The sequence below is a fragment of the Schistocerca nitens genome, chromosome 4, assembly GCF_023898315.1.
Source record: "Schistocerca nitens isolate TAMUIC-IGC-003100 chromosome 4, iqSchNite1.1, whole genome shotgun sequence".
Classification (NCBI taxonomy): Eukaryota; Metazoa; Arthropoda; class Insecta; order Orthoptera; family Acrididae; genus Schistocerca; species Schistocerca nitens.
In genome coordinates this window covers 132,430,863-132,445,202 of record NC_064617.1, presented here as the reverse complement: position 1 = coordinate 132,445,202, position 14,340 = coordinate 132,430,863, and the positions used below count along the sequence as shown (strand labels likewise).

The 14,340-nt window shown below is 46.8% G+C and overlaps 1 long non-coding RNA gene across 1 annotated transcript in view; it reads right to left on the bottom strand.

Moving 5' to 3' along the window:
• LOC126253161 (uncharacterized) overlaps positions 1 to 6,451 on the bottom strand; it is a 236,688-nt gene extending 230,237 nt beyond the window's left edge. The window contains exon 1 of the long non-coding RNA XR_007545912.1: positions 6,370 to 6,451. This is a non-coding gene — a long non-coding RNA (uncharacterized LOC126253161). The remainder of the gene's footprint in view (positions 1 to 6,369) is intronic.
• Positions 6,452 to 14,340: the final 7,889 nt, after the last annotated feature.

Genomic DNA, 14,340 nt, shown 5'->3' with positions numbered 1-14,340 from the left:
TGATGGTTTGTAGCGCTGCGACCAGCATAGTTTTGTCGCGTATGGATGTGTTAGATGGCGACCAGTTTGGCTATGTAAAGGTAAGACATCAGAGAGGACTTCTGATTTCACGATCGATAATGAGCCAGCCGGAGTGGCCGTGCGGTTCTAGGCGCTACAGTCTGGAGCCGAGCGACCGCTATGGTCGCAGGTTCGAATCCTGCCTCGGGCATGGATGTGTGTGATGTCCTTAGGTTAGTTAGGTTTAATTAGTTCTACTAGGTGACTGATGACCTCAGAAGTTAAGTCGCATAGTGCTCAGGGCCATTTGAACCATTTTGATCGATAATGGAAGCAAGACTGAAGGATTGTCAAGACACATTCATAAGATTTGTCGACCTGAAAAAGCACTCGACGATGTAAAATGGTGGAAGATGTTTGAAATTCTAGGAAACATAGGGGTAACCTATAGGGAAGATGGGAAATATGTAATATGTACAAGAAGAAAAAGCGAACAATAAGACTGGAAGACCGAGAACGAAGTGCTTGGTTTCAAAAGGGTGTAAGACATGGATACTGTGTTTCGCCCTTGCTGTTCAATCTATACAACGAAGAGTCAGTGGCGAAAAAAAAAAAAAAAAAAAGAGATTCAAGTGCGTGAATAAATTCAAGATGGAAGGATGTCAACGATAAGAGTCGCTAATGACATTACTATTCTCAGTGAAAGTGAAGAAGAATTACAGGACCTGGTGAACGAAATGAACACTCTTATGAGTATAGAATACAGATTGAGAGTGACCCGAAGAGAGACGAAAGTTATAAGAATTAGCACAAATGAGAATAGCGAGAAACTTTAAATCATAATTAAGTTATCACGAAGTAGACGAAGCCAAGGAATTCTACTACCTAGGCAGCAAAATAAGCCACGATGGACGGAGAAAGGAGGACATAACAATTACACCAGCCAAGGCAAAAACGGCATTTCTGGCCAAGAGAAGTCTACTACTGTCAAACACAGGTCTTAATTTGAAGAAGAAATGTGCGTATGGAGCACGGCGTTGTATGGTAGTGAAACATGGATTATGAGAGAAGAAGAACAGAAGAGAATCGAAACACTTGAGATGTGATTCCACAGAAGAATTTTGAAAGTTAGATGGACAGATGTGGTAAGGAATGAGAAGGTTCTGCGTAGAATCGGTGCGGAAAGGAATAGATGGAAAACACTGACAAGAAGAAGGGATAGGCCAGTAGGGCATGTGTTCAGATATCACGGAATTAATTCCACGGTACTAGAGGGATGTGTAAACAGTAAAATCTACACTCCTGGAAATGGAAAAAAGAACACATTGACTCCGGTGTGTCAGACCCACCATACTTGCTCCGGACACTGCGAGAGGGCTGTACAAGCAATGATCACACGCACGCCACAGCGGACACACCAGGAACCGCGGTGTTGGCCGTCGAATGGCGCTAGCTGCGCAGCATTTGTGCACCGCCGCCGTCAGTGTCAGCCAGTTTGCCGTGGCATACGGAGCTCCATCGCAGTCTTTAACACTGGTAGCATGCCGCGACAGCGTAGACGTGAACCGTATGTGCAGTTGACGGACTTTGAGCGAGGGCGTATAGTGGGCATGCGGGAGGCCGGGTGGACGTACCGCCGAATTGCTCAACACGTGGGGCGTGAGGTCTCCACAGTACATCGATGTTGTCGCCAGTGGTCGGCGGAAGGTGCACGTGCCCGTCGACCTGGGACCGGACCGCAGCGACGCACGGATGCACGCCAAGACCGTAGGATCCTACGCAGTGCCGTAGGGGACCGCACCGCCACTTCCCAGCAAATTAGGGACACTGTTGCTCCTGGGGTATCGGCGAGGACCATTCGCAACCGTCTCCATGAAGCTGGGCTACGGTCCCGCACACCGTTAGGCCGTCTTCCGCTCACGCCCCAACATCGTGCAGCCCGCCTCCAGTGGTGTCGCGACAGGCGTGAATGGAGGGACGAATGGAGACGTGTCGTCTTCAGCGATGAGAGTCGCTTCTGCCTTGGTGCCAATGATGGTCGTATGCGTGTTTGGCGCCGTGCAGGTGAGCGCTACAATCAGGACTGCATACGACCGAGGCACACAGGGCCTATACCCGGCATCATGGTGTGGGGAGCGATCTGCTACACTGGCCGTACACCACTGGTGATCGTCAAGGGGACACTGAATAGTGTACGGTACATCCAAACCGTCATCGAACCCATCGTTCTACCATTCCTAGACCGGCAAGGGAACTTGCTGTTCCAACAGGGCAATGCACGGCCGCATGTATCCCGTGCCACCCAACGCGCTCTAGAAGGTGTAAGTCAACTACCCTGGCCAGCAAGATCTCCGGATCTGTCCCCCATTGAGCATGTTTGGGACTGGATGAAGTGTCGTCTCACGCGGTCTGCACGTCCAGCACGAACGCTGGTCCAACTGAGGCGCCAGGTGGAAATGGCATGGCAAGCCGTTCCACAGGACTACATCCAGCATCTCTAGGATCGTCTTCATGGGAGAATAGCAGCCTGCATTGCTGCGAAAGGTGGATATACACTGTACTAGTGCCGACATTGTGCATGCTCTGTTGCCTGTGTCTATGTGCCTGTGGTTCTGTCAGTGTGATCATGTGATGTATCTGACCCCAGGAATGTGTCAATAAAGTTTCTCCTTCCTGGGACAATGAATTCACGGTGTTCTTATTTCAATTTCCAGGAGTGTATATAGGAAAACAGGGGTTAGAGTACATCCAGCAAATAGCTGAGGATGTAGGTTACAAGCCACTCTGAGATGAAAAGATTGGCACATGAGAAGAATTCGAGCCTGGCCGTAAAACAAATCTTGAGAGTTTTGTGCCCGTACGTAGGCATGCACAGGTACAGTGTCATTTCATTTAAGTCTGGCACAATATTCTAATGGAATACGATAGAAAATTTGCAATGTTGTTAAAAGGTATCCTCGACTACGAAGTTTCCTCCACTTCCGGAGTTTACACAGCACTGGTTTAAGGCCCTGGTGACACAAGGCGCTAATTGGGTCGTCAAAATGAGAGGGGGACCAGGAGCGCTCAAGTGCAATATTTGCATACAGTGCGTATCGCAAGTAGTCACGAAACGTAGCAGCAGTATAGAGCACGAGGAAGAGGAGGGGGAGGGTTCGCCAAATGAAAAGTCGCTTGTGCGAAAAAGTGTTCTAGAACCGGTCGTGAGTATACAGGGTGGTCCATTGATAGTGACCGGACCAAATATCTCACGAAATAAGCGTCAAACGAAAAAACTACAAAGAACGAAACTTGTCAAGCTTGAAGGGTGAAACCAGATGGCGCAATGGTTGGCCAGCTAGATGGCGCTGCCATAGGTCAAACGGATGTCAATTGCGGTTTTTAAATAGGAACCTCCATTTTTTATTACATATTCATGTAGTACGTAAGGAAATATGAATGTTTTACTTGGAGCACTTTTTCGCTTTGTGATAGATGGCGCTGTAATAGTCACAAACATATGGCTCACAATTTTAGACGAACAGTTGGTAACAGGTAGGTTTTTTAAATTAAAATACAGAATGTAGGTACGTTTGAACATTTTATTTCGATTGTTCCAATGTGATACATGTACCTTTGTGAACTTATCTTTTCTGAGAATGCATGCTGTTAGAGCGTGATTACCTGTAAATACCACATTGATGCAATAAATGCTCATCCGTCAACCTCAATGGATTTGGCAATACGCGTAACGACATTCCTCTCCACAGCGACTAGTTCGCCTTGCGTAATGTTCGCACATGCATTGACAATGCGCTGACATTTGTTGTCAGGCGTTGTCGGTGGATCACGATAGCAAATATCCATCAACTTACCCCACAGAAAGAAATCCGGGGACGTCAAATGCGGAGAACGTGCGGGCCATGGTATGGTGCTTCGACGACCAGTCCACCTGTCATGAAATATGCTATTCAATACCGCTTCAACCGCACGCGAGCTATGTGCCGGACATCCATCATGTTGGAAGTACATCGCCATTCTGTCATGTAGTGAAACATCTTGTAGTAACATCGGTAGAACATTACGTAGGAAAGCAGCATAAATTGCACCATTTAGATTTCCATCGAGGAGGCCAATTATTCTTCTTCCAATAAAGCCGGACCATACATTAACCCGCCAAGGTCGCTGATATTCCACTGGTCGGAGCCATCGTGGATTTTGCGTTGCCCAATAGTGCATATTATACCGGTTTGCGTTACCGCTGTTGCTGAATGACGCTTCGTCGCTAAATAGAACGCGTGCAAAAAAGCTTTCATCGTCACGTAATTTCTCTTGTGCCCAGTGGCAGAACTGTACACGACGTTCGAAGTCGTCGCCATGCAATTCCTGGTGCATAGAAATACGGTACGTTTTTGAGATTGCCGATTCTCGCGCAATTTGTCTGCTACTTATGTGCGGATTAGCCGCGACAACAGCTAAAACACCTACATGGGCATCATCATTTGTTGCAGGTCGTAGTTGACGTTTCACATGTGGCTGAACCCTTCCTGTTTCCTTAAATAACGTAACTATCCGGCGAACGGTCCGGACACTTGGATGATGTCTTCCAGGATACCGAGCGGCGTATGTAGCGCACTCCGGTTGGGCATTTTGATCACCATAGCCGTACATCCACACGATATCGACCTTTTCCGCAATTGGTAAACGGTCCATTTTAACACGGGTAATGTATCACGAAGCAAATACCGTCCGCACTGGCGGAATGTTACGTGATACCACGTACTTATACGTTTGTGACTATCACAGCGCCATCTATCACAAAGCTGAAAAAGTGGTCCAACTAAAACACTCATATTTCTTTATGTACTACAGTAATATGTAATAAAAAGTCTGGTTGTTGTTGTTGTGGTCTTCAGTCCTGAGACTGGTTTGATGCAGCTCTCCATGCTACTCTATCCTGTGCAAGCTTCTTCATCTGCCAGTACCTACTGCAACCTACATCCTTCTGAATCTGCTTAGTGTATTGATCTCTTGGTCTCCCTCTACGATTTTTACCCTCCACGCTGCCCTCCAATGCTAAATTTGTGATCCCTTGATGCCTCAAAACATGTCCTACCAACCAATCCCTTCTTCTAGTCACGTTGTGCCACAAACTTCTCTTCTCCCCAATCCTATTCAATACCTCCTCATTAGTTACGTGATCTACCCACCTTATCTTCAGCATTCTTCTGTAGCACCACATTTCGAAAGCTTCTATTCTCTTCTTGTCCAAACTGGTTATCGTCCATGTTTCACTTCCATACATGGCTACACTCCATACAAATACTTTCAGAAACGACTTCCTGACACTTAAATCTATACTCGATGTTAACAAATTTCTCTTCTTCAGAAACGATTTCCTTGCCATTGCCAGTCTACATTTTATATCCTCTCTACTTCGACCATCATCAGTTATTTTACTCCCTAAATAGCAAAACTCCTTTACTACTTTAAGTGTCTCATTTCCTAATCTAATCCCCTCAGCATCACCCGATTTAATTTGACTACATTCCATGATCCTCGTTTTGCTTTTGTTGATGTTCATCTTATATCCTCCTTTCAAGACACTGTCCATTCCGTTCAACTGCTCTTCCAAGTCCTTTGCTGTCTCTGACAGAATTACAATGTCATCGGTGAACCTCAAAGTTTTTACTTCTTCTCCATGAATTTTAATACCTACTCCAAATTTTTCTTTTGTTTCCTTTACTGCTTGCTCAATATACAGATTGAATAACATCGGGGAGAGGCTACAACCCTGTCTCACTCCTTTCCCAACCACTGCGTCCCTTTCATGCCCCTCGACTCTTATAACTGCCATCTGGTTTCTGTACAAATTGTAAATAGCCTTTCGCTCCCTGTATTTTACCCCTGCCACCTTCAGAATTTGAAAGAGAGTATTCCAGTTAACGTTGTCAAAAGCTTTCTCTCAGTCTACAAATGCTATAAACGTAGGTTTGCCTTTTCTTAATCTTTCTTCTAAGATAAGTCGTAAGGTTAGTATTGCCTCACGTGTTCCAACATTTCTACGGAATCCAAACTGATCATCCCCGAGGTCCGCTTCTACTAGTTTTTCAAAAAAGTCTGGGTTCCTATTAAAAAAAACGCAGTTGATATCCGTTTGACCTATGGCAGCGCCATCTAGCGGGCCAACCATTGCACCATCTGGTTTCCCCCTTGAAGCTAGACAAGTTTCGTTTAACGCTTATTTCGTGAGATGTTTGGCCCGGTCACTATCAATGGACCACCCTGTATACGTAGATGTAAAGCTGGTAACAGAGCGGTAACAAGCTGTATACAGAATACGGCTGACGCACAGTAGCAGACATAGAGAGGGAGGGGGGTCATACTTACGGAGCGACAGCTGCACAGCTTCTATACAGCGGGGTACGCTGCAGGAGGCTAGGCGTACAGTGGCAGCTCGCTCAGCGGCGGCAGCAGTACTGGCACCGTGCAGTGTGTGGGGAGGTGGCGGCGGCCGGCGTCGCGACACCGGGGGCCACGGACGTCGTGGTATTCAATTGTCCGGCCAGGCGCGCAGCTGGCGGCCGCTCCTCCCGCGTCTTCCAGCGCATCCCCACTTCTCCGGCACTTCTACAGACGCGCGTCAGTCCTTACAGGAGTCCTCACACGACGGGTGTCCGCCACTTTTCACTGACGGCTAGAAATGAGTTGCAGAGGCAATTCTCAAATCGTTGGATTGGACGCGGTGGTATCACGTAACATTCCGCCAGTGCGGATGGTATTTGCTTCGTGATACATTACCCGTGTTAAAAGGGACCGTTTACCAATTGCGGAAAAGGTCAATATCGTGTTGATGTATGGCTATTGTGATCAAAATGCCCAACGCGCTTGTACTATGTATGCTGCTCGGTATCCTGGACAACATCATCCAAGTGTCCGGACCGTTCGCGGGTAGTTACGTTATTTGAGGAAACAGGAAGTGTTCAGCCACATGTGAAACGTCAACCACGAGCTGCAACAAATTATGACACCCAAGTAGGTGTTTTAGCTGCTGTCGCGGCTAATCCGCACATCAGTAGCAGACAAACTGCGCGAGAATCGGGAATCTCAAAAACGTCGGTGTTGGCAATTCTACATCAATATTGTTTGCACCCGTACCATATTTCTATGCACCAGGAATTGCATGGTGACGACTTTGAACGTCGTGTACAGTTCTGCCATTGGGCTATTTAGCGACGAAGCGTCATTCACCAACAGCGGTAACGTAAGCCGGCATAATATGCACTATTGGGCAACGGAAAATCCACGATGGCTGCGACAAGTGTAACTTCAGCGACCTTGGCGGGTTAATGTATGGTGCGGCATTATGGGAGGAAGGATAATTGGCCCCCATTTTATCGATGGCAATCTAAATGGTGCAATGTATGCTGATTTCCTACGTAATGTTCTACCGATGTTACTACCAGATGTTTCACTGCATGACAGAATGGCGATGTACTTCCAACATGATGGATGTCCGGCACATAGCTCGCGTGCGGTTGAAGCGGTATTGAATAGCATATTTCATGACAGGTGGACTGGTCGCCGAAGCACCATACCATGGCCCGCACGTTCACCGGATTTGACGTCCCCGGATTTCTTTCTGTGGGGAAAGTTGATGGATATTTGCTATCGGGATCCACCGACAACGCCTGACAACAAGTGTCAGCGCATTGTCAATGCATGTGCGAGCATTCCGGAAGGCGAATACTCGCTGTTGAGACGAATGTCGTTACGCATATTGCCAAATCCATCGAGGTTGGCGGACATCATTTTGAGCATTTATTGCATTAATGTGGTATTTACAGGTAATCACGCTGTAACAGCATGCGTTCTTGGAAACGATAAGGTCACAAAGTTACATGTATCACATTGGAACAACCGAAAAAAAAATGTTCAAACGTACCTACGTTCTGCATTTTAATTTAAAAAAAACTTACCTGTTACCAACTGTTCGTCTAAAATTGTGAGCCATATGTTTGTGACTATTACAGCGCCATCTATCACAAAGCGAAAAAAGTGGTCCAACTAAAATATTCATATTTCCCTATGTACTACACGAATATGTAATAAAATATGGGTGTTCTACTAAAAAAAAACAGTTGATATCCGTTTGACCTATGGCAGCGCCATCTAGCGGGCCAACCATAGCGCCATCTGGTTTCCCCCTTCAAGCTAGACAAGTTTCGTTCTTTGTAGTTTTTTCGTTTGACGCTTATTTCGTGAGATATTTGGTCCTGTCACGATCAATGGAACACCCTGTAGTTTAAGATCACCCTGTATATTGAAGACCTCTACATCTGTCGATTCTGTTCCATTTAGAGCGACGTGTTGAGCTCTATCTGCAAGGAAGAACTGGATGCAGCCAAAAATTTGTTCCGGTACTCTATAAGCTCGTATTGTTTTCACTAAACGGTAATGCGGGTAGCTTTCAATTGCCTGCTTGTAGTCACAGCACAAGGCGTCAATCTCAGCGCCGTTGTCTACAGCGCTCTGTATCTCATGAACGAACAGAGAGAGGTGGATTTCGCAAGATCTACGTTTGCAAAATCCATGTTGATTTTTATACAGGAGACTTTCGTTCTCCAGAAACGTCATATTTCATGAACATAAAGCATGTTCCCGTGCATCTCTCCTACAGCCTTTCTTGGAAACGGGAATGACTTGCGCTGTTTTCCGGCTTCTAAGTATTAATCGTTGCTCCAGCAATCTACCATTAACTGCTGCTTGAAGCGGAGCAAATTCTTTCGCATAAACTTTGCAGAATCATATAGGTATCTCATCTGGTCCTGATGCCTTTCCACTACAAAGCAACTGTAGTTGCTTTTCTATTCCGTGATCGGTTATCTCAATATATGACATTTCGACGCTCGTTTGGTGATCGAAAGGAGGGACTGTGTTACGACCTTCTACGTTGAAGCAGTTTCGCAACACCTAATTATTTCAGCCTTTTCTCTGTTAACATCCGTCTTAGTGTCAGTATGGTCTCTGAGTGAATGAATATATGATTTCGAACCGCTTATTGATTTTACATGGAACCAAAACCTCTTAGGGTTCTTACTCAGATCGATTGACAAATTTTACTCTCAAAATCACTGAACGCTGCTCTTATTGCTTTCCCTAGCCTCATTTTAGCTTATTTCAGCTTTTGTTTGTCAGCTAGGTTTAGACTTTTCTTGAATCTGAAACGAAGTTCTCTTTGTTTACGGAGCAGTTTTCTAAAAGAGCTATTAAACCACGGTGGGTCTTTTCCATCCCTTAAGACCTCGCTCGGAACATGCTTGTCCTCCCCACTAAAATTTGGATGCAGATAGTCGGCAATTTGTCTTTTGCCACTCTGACTAAGCAAAAATATCTTCCAACATTTCTTAATCTTCTTCGTAAAATTCGTAGCTATCACAGCCGTATAGCTTTCTCTACGTTGACTGATTTGATGTTGAGGTCTCTCTGTTACTAGGAGGTCTAATATACTATCTTCAAGAGTTTGTTTTCTAATTACCTGTCTGAAGAAATATTCGGACAAGATGTTAACAACAATTTTACAGGATTCCTGTCTTTGGCACCAGTTATCATGACTCTCCCAGTCTATACCTCACCCCCCCCCCCTCCACCATTATCAGTAGCACTAGAAAAAAAATATTTACTAACGATATTCTGCAAGTTCTCTCTTTTGCCCTCTTCCACTACAGCTCCTGACCTTAGCGGTCTATAAAAGCACTCGATTACCATTTTTTTCGCTTATCTTTACCCAGAGTAATTTACATTCTGGATCCGTGACAAGTTCGCTTGATATTGCCGAGATCTTTACTGCAATAAGTATGCCGCCACCATTGGCGACTAACCTATTCTCACGATAAATATTCCAATCTTAACTTAGTATTTCGATGATACGAGGGTTGGGACTTGAATAGTGGCAATTATTTATTCACAACCGATACAAAAGAGTTACATGTTTGTACCTGTTACTGTCCTTGGTTCAAATGGCTCTGAGCACTATGGGGCTTAACATGTGAGGTCATCAGAACTACTTAAACCTAACTAACCTAAGGACATTACACACATCCATGCCCGAGGCAGGATTCGAACCTGCGAGCGTAGCGGTCGCGCGGTTACAGACTGAAGCGCCTAGAACCGCTCGGCCACTTCCTTCACAGTAGTCACCAGCGTTGTGTAGAGCCCGTTGCCAGCGATGTGGATGGCGTAGTATACCGTTAGCAGACTTGTTCTGTTGATGGTGCGAATGGAGAGGTCTATTGTCTGTCGAATCTCTGGAACTGTTCTGAAGCGAATGCCACGAAGTGGGTCCTTCATCTTCGGAATCAAATCAAAGTCACAAGGACTTACGTCCTGAGGGTATGGTGGATGGTACAGTACTTCACAGTCCCACCGACCGAACAGAGCAGCCACAGTTTGCGCTGTATGCGCCAGCACATTGTCGTGCAAAATGATTGGTGGGGTGCGCAAAAAGTGTCGCCGCTTCTTTCGCAAAGCTGGTCGCAGGCGATGCTCCAAAAACGAACAGTAATACTGTGCATTGACGGCGTGCAGTGGAGGAACGTAATGCGTTAGTATAGCACCATCACAGTTGCACACGAGAATCACTATAACTTTCACCATACTGCGGCTCTGACGCACTTTCGACTTACGCGGCGAGGCGACCCATAATGACGCCATTCGTTGGATTGGCGTCTCAGTTTTGGCTCGTACGTTAGGGCCCGTGTCTGGCTCTGAGCACTATGGGACTTAACATCTGTGGTCATCAGTCCCCGGCCCGTGTCTCATCCAGTGTTACGATACGGGGTAAGAAAGCCTCTCCTTCGGACTCACAGCGCTCCGAGTGCGTCCGAACTGCGCCGTAACGCATCCATTTCTGCATTTGCGTCAAGTCATGCGGACCCCATCGTGGTGCAATTTTTCGCATGCCCAGGCGTTCCTTCAGGATGCGTTCACAGTAGTATGCGGTAATCCGGTAACGTGGGCGGGCTCAGGAAACGTATGGCGTCGATTACTGCCCACTAACGGGGCAACAGCATGCACTTCTTCTTCAGAGACGCTAGGACGACCTGCCCGATGCATGTCTGCCACAGTTTGCCGACCTTCGTTGAAGGCTTTTACCCAGCGTGCCACTGTTCTGTACTACAATGCCGATTCCCCGCAGGCCTCTTGAAGACCTTGATGACAGTGTCGTGCTGTACAACCTCTGGCACATTAAATCTTTATCCAACTTCGTTGTTCCTGTTTCGAAAACATAGTGACACCGTTACTCAAAAGTGACTGTGTTTCCCTCGATTGTGCGCACGCCGCTGACGTGGGACGGCCAAGTCCATTTCCTCGGAGGTAAGGTAGGTTTGTCAACAAGGTGTGCTATCAGCGACAATAGTAGATTCCACTGCCTAGTGTCTCCACAGCAGTGTTGCCACTATTTAAGTTCCAACGTACGTACATTACATAATACACTGAGGTGACAAAAGTCATGCGATAGCTATATGCACATATAGAGAGACGCTGGTATCGGGTACACAAGATGTAGAAAGGAAGTGTATCAGCGCATCTGGAATTTGTACTCAGGTGATTCATGTGAAAACGTTTCCGATGTGATTGTGGCCGCACGTGTCAGGACACGGAGTGAGATATCCCATATAGGAAACCGTTTGGGGATTCAGATGCACAGTGTCAAGAGTGTACCGAGGATACCAAATTTCGGGCATTACTTCTCACTACGGACAATGCTGTGGCCGACGGGAGCCACTTAACGACCGAGAGCAGCGGTGTTTGTTTAGCGTTGTCAGTGCAACAGACAAGCAGAAATCAATGTTGGACGTACAACGAACGTATCCCTCAGAACAACGCGCGGAAATTTGGCGTTAATGGGCAATAGCAGCAGACGACCGACGCGAGCGCCTTTGCTAACGGCACGACGTCGCCTGCACCGCCTCTCCTGGACTCGTGACCATGTCGGTTGGACGTAGACGACTGGAATATCACGGCCTGATCAGATGCGTCCCGATTTCAGTTGGTAAGAGCTGATGATAGGGTTCGACTGTGGCGTAGTCCCCACAAGGCTATGGATCTGTCAACAACGCACTGTGGTGGTGCGATAACGGTGTCGGCTGTGTTTACACGGCTAAATTGTGTCTTCTGGTCCAGCTGAACCGATCATTGATTAGAAATGGCTACTTTTGGCTACTTGGAGACCTTTTGCAGCCTTTCAAGGACGTCATGTCCCCAGACGTCCACGGACTTTTTGTGGATTACAATGTGGCATGTCATCGGCCCAAAACTGTCCGTGATTGGTTTGAAGACCATTCTGGACAGTTCGGGCGAATGATATGCCCATCCAGTTCGCCCGTCATTAATCCCACTGAACATTTATGGGACATAATAGAAAGGTCATTTCGTGCACAGAATCCTGCACAGGCAACACTTTCGGAACTATGGACGGCTATAGATGCAGCACGGCTCAATATTTCTGCAACGGACCTCCAGCGACTTGTTGCGATCCATGCGACACGCAATTTGACGGTCACCTCAGTGCCTCATTTGTGCGTGTATCTTGCGGGAGACTTTAACTGATGTAATGTATGAATGCAGAGTCACGCGGCGATAACATTGAATAAAATGTTCTAGGGTTTCCAACCGCGTCAATTGCTTAAAACTAGACGAGCTTTCGTCCAAGCACTCCTTGGCCATTGTCAAGTGGTATGACTGCCAGTGGGCTGTTGGTGCGCCATTATATGCGCTATCTGCCTGCTGTGACGTCACTGGTGCCCGTGACTTTGCCATATATGCTCATGTTTTGAGTCGGCGTTCGGTGTGCCCTCTACAACCGCGCGATCGCTGGATCCCACGCAGCGCTGAGCTGCAAGCCACCGTCTGTGTTCAGCGTGTTTGCGGTAATTTTTATTTCAATAGCCTCCTTTATTAAACTGTCCCAGAAGCCGTTAGTGCGGCCACGACAGAGGTATCGTCAAATTTTATGTGGTGACCGTTTTCTAACGCATGCTCAGTTAACGCAGATTTCTCTGGATAGCGTAGGCGATAATACCTCTCATGTTCTTTCCTGCGTTGTTCCACAGTGCGCACTGTTTGTCCGATGTACTTCTGGCCACACTCACAAGGTATTTCGTAGACTCCAGGTGTTACAACACCTACTGCGTCTTTAACTGGTCTCAGAAATTGACGGATTTTCGTTGCAGGCCTGATTGATTTGATCTCGTGTCTTTTCAACAGGCGGCTTATCTTTCCCGACACAGAGCCACAGAATAGCAGCAAAGCAAGTTTCTTTTCCTGCACTTCGTTGGTGGTCTTATTCTGATATTTCCCAGAAATCACTTATTTCACTTGATGGGCGCTGTAGCCGTTATTCCTGAAAACCTTGCGTAGGTGGCTCAGTTCATGGGGCAGGTTATCGTCGTCTGATATTACACTTGCACTATGTACCAATGTTTGCAATACTGTGCGCTCCTGTGCTGGATGATGATGGCTGCTGGCGTGCAGGTACAGGTCTGTGTGGGTGTGTTTTCCGTAGACGCTGTGGCCAAGGCACCCACTTCGTTTACGGTGGACAAGGACGTCGAGGGATTGCAATGCATTATCTTTTTCCACCTCCATGGTGAACTGAATTTTACTGTTGATGCTATTGAGGTGTTCCAAAAACTCGTCTAGTTTCTCGCGTCCGTGTGGCCAAATGACGATCGTGTCGTCAACGTATCGAAAGAAACACTTCGGCTTTAATGGCGCAGAATCTATGGCAATATCCTCAAAATTCTCCATGAAGAGGTTTGCAACAGCTGGAGCCAACTGGCTACCCATTGCTACGCCGTCTGTCTGATCGTAATACTGGCCGTTGTACACGAAATATGGAGGACGTAAGTGTGGTGTCACCGCCAGACACCACACTTGCTAGGTGGTGGCCTTTAAATCGGCCGCGGTCCATTAGTACACGTCGGACCCGCGTGTCGCCACTGTCAGTGATCGCAGACCGAGCGCCGCCACACGGCAGGTCTAGAGAGACTTACTAGCACTCGGCCCAGTTGTACAGCCGACTTTGCAAGGAAAGGTTCACTGACAAATACGCTCTCATTTGCCGAGACGATAGTTAGCATAGCCTTCAGCTACATTTGCTACGACCTAGCAAGGCGCCGTATTCAATTGATAATTAATATTATGAAGCATGTACCGTAACGAGAGATGTTCTACAAATGTGGATTAAAGTTAAGTATTACAAGATTTTCGAACTTTATTGCAATTCTCAAGACATTGTCCTGTTCCAGACCTCACGCCAATCTGCGTGAGCTGAACGCGTGCCTTTCGGCTGCCTCT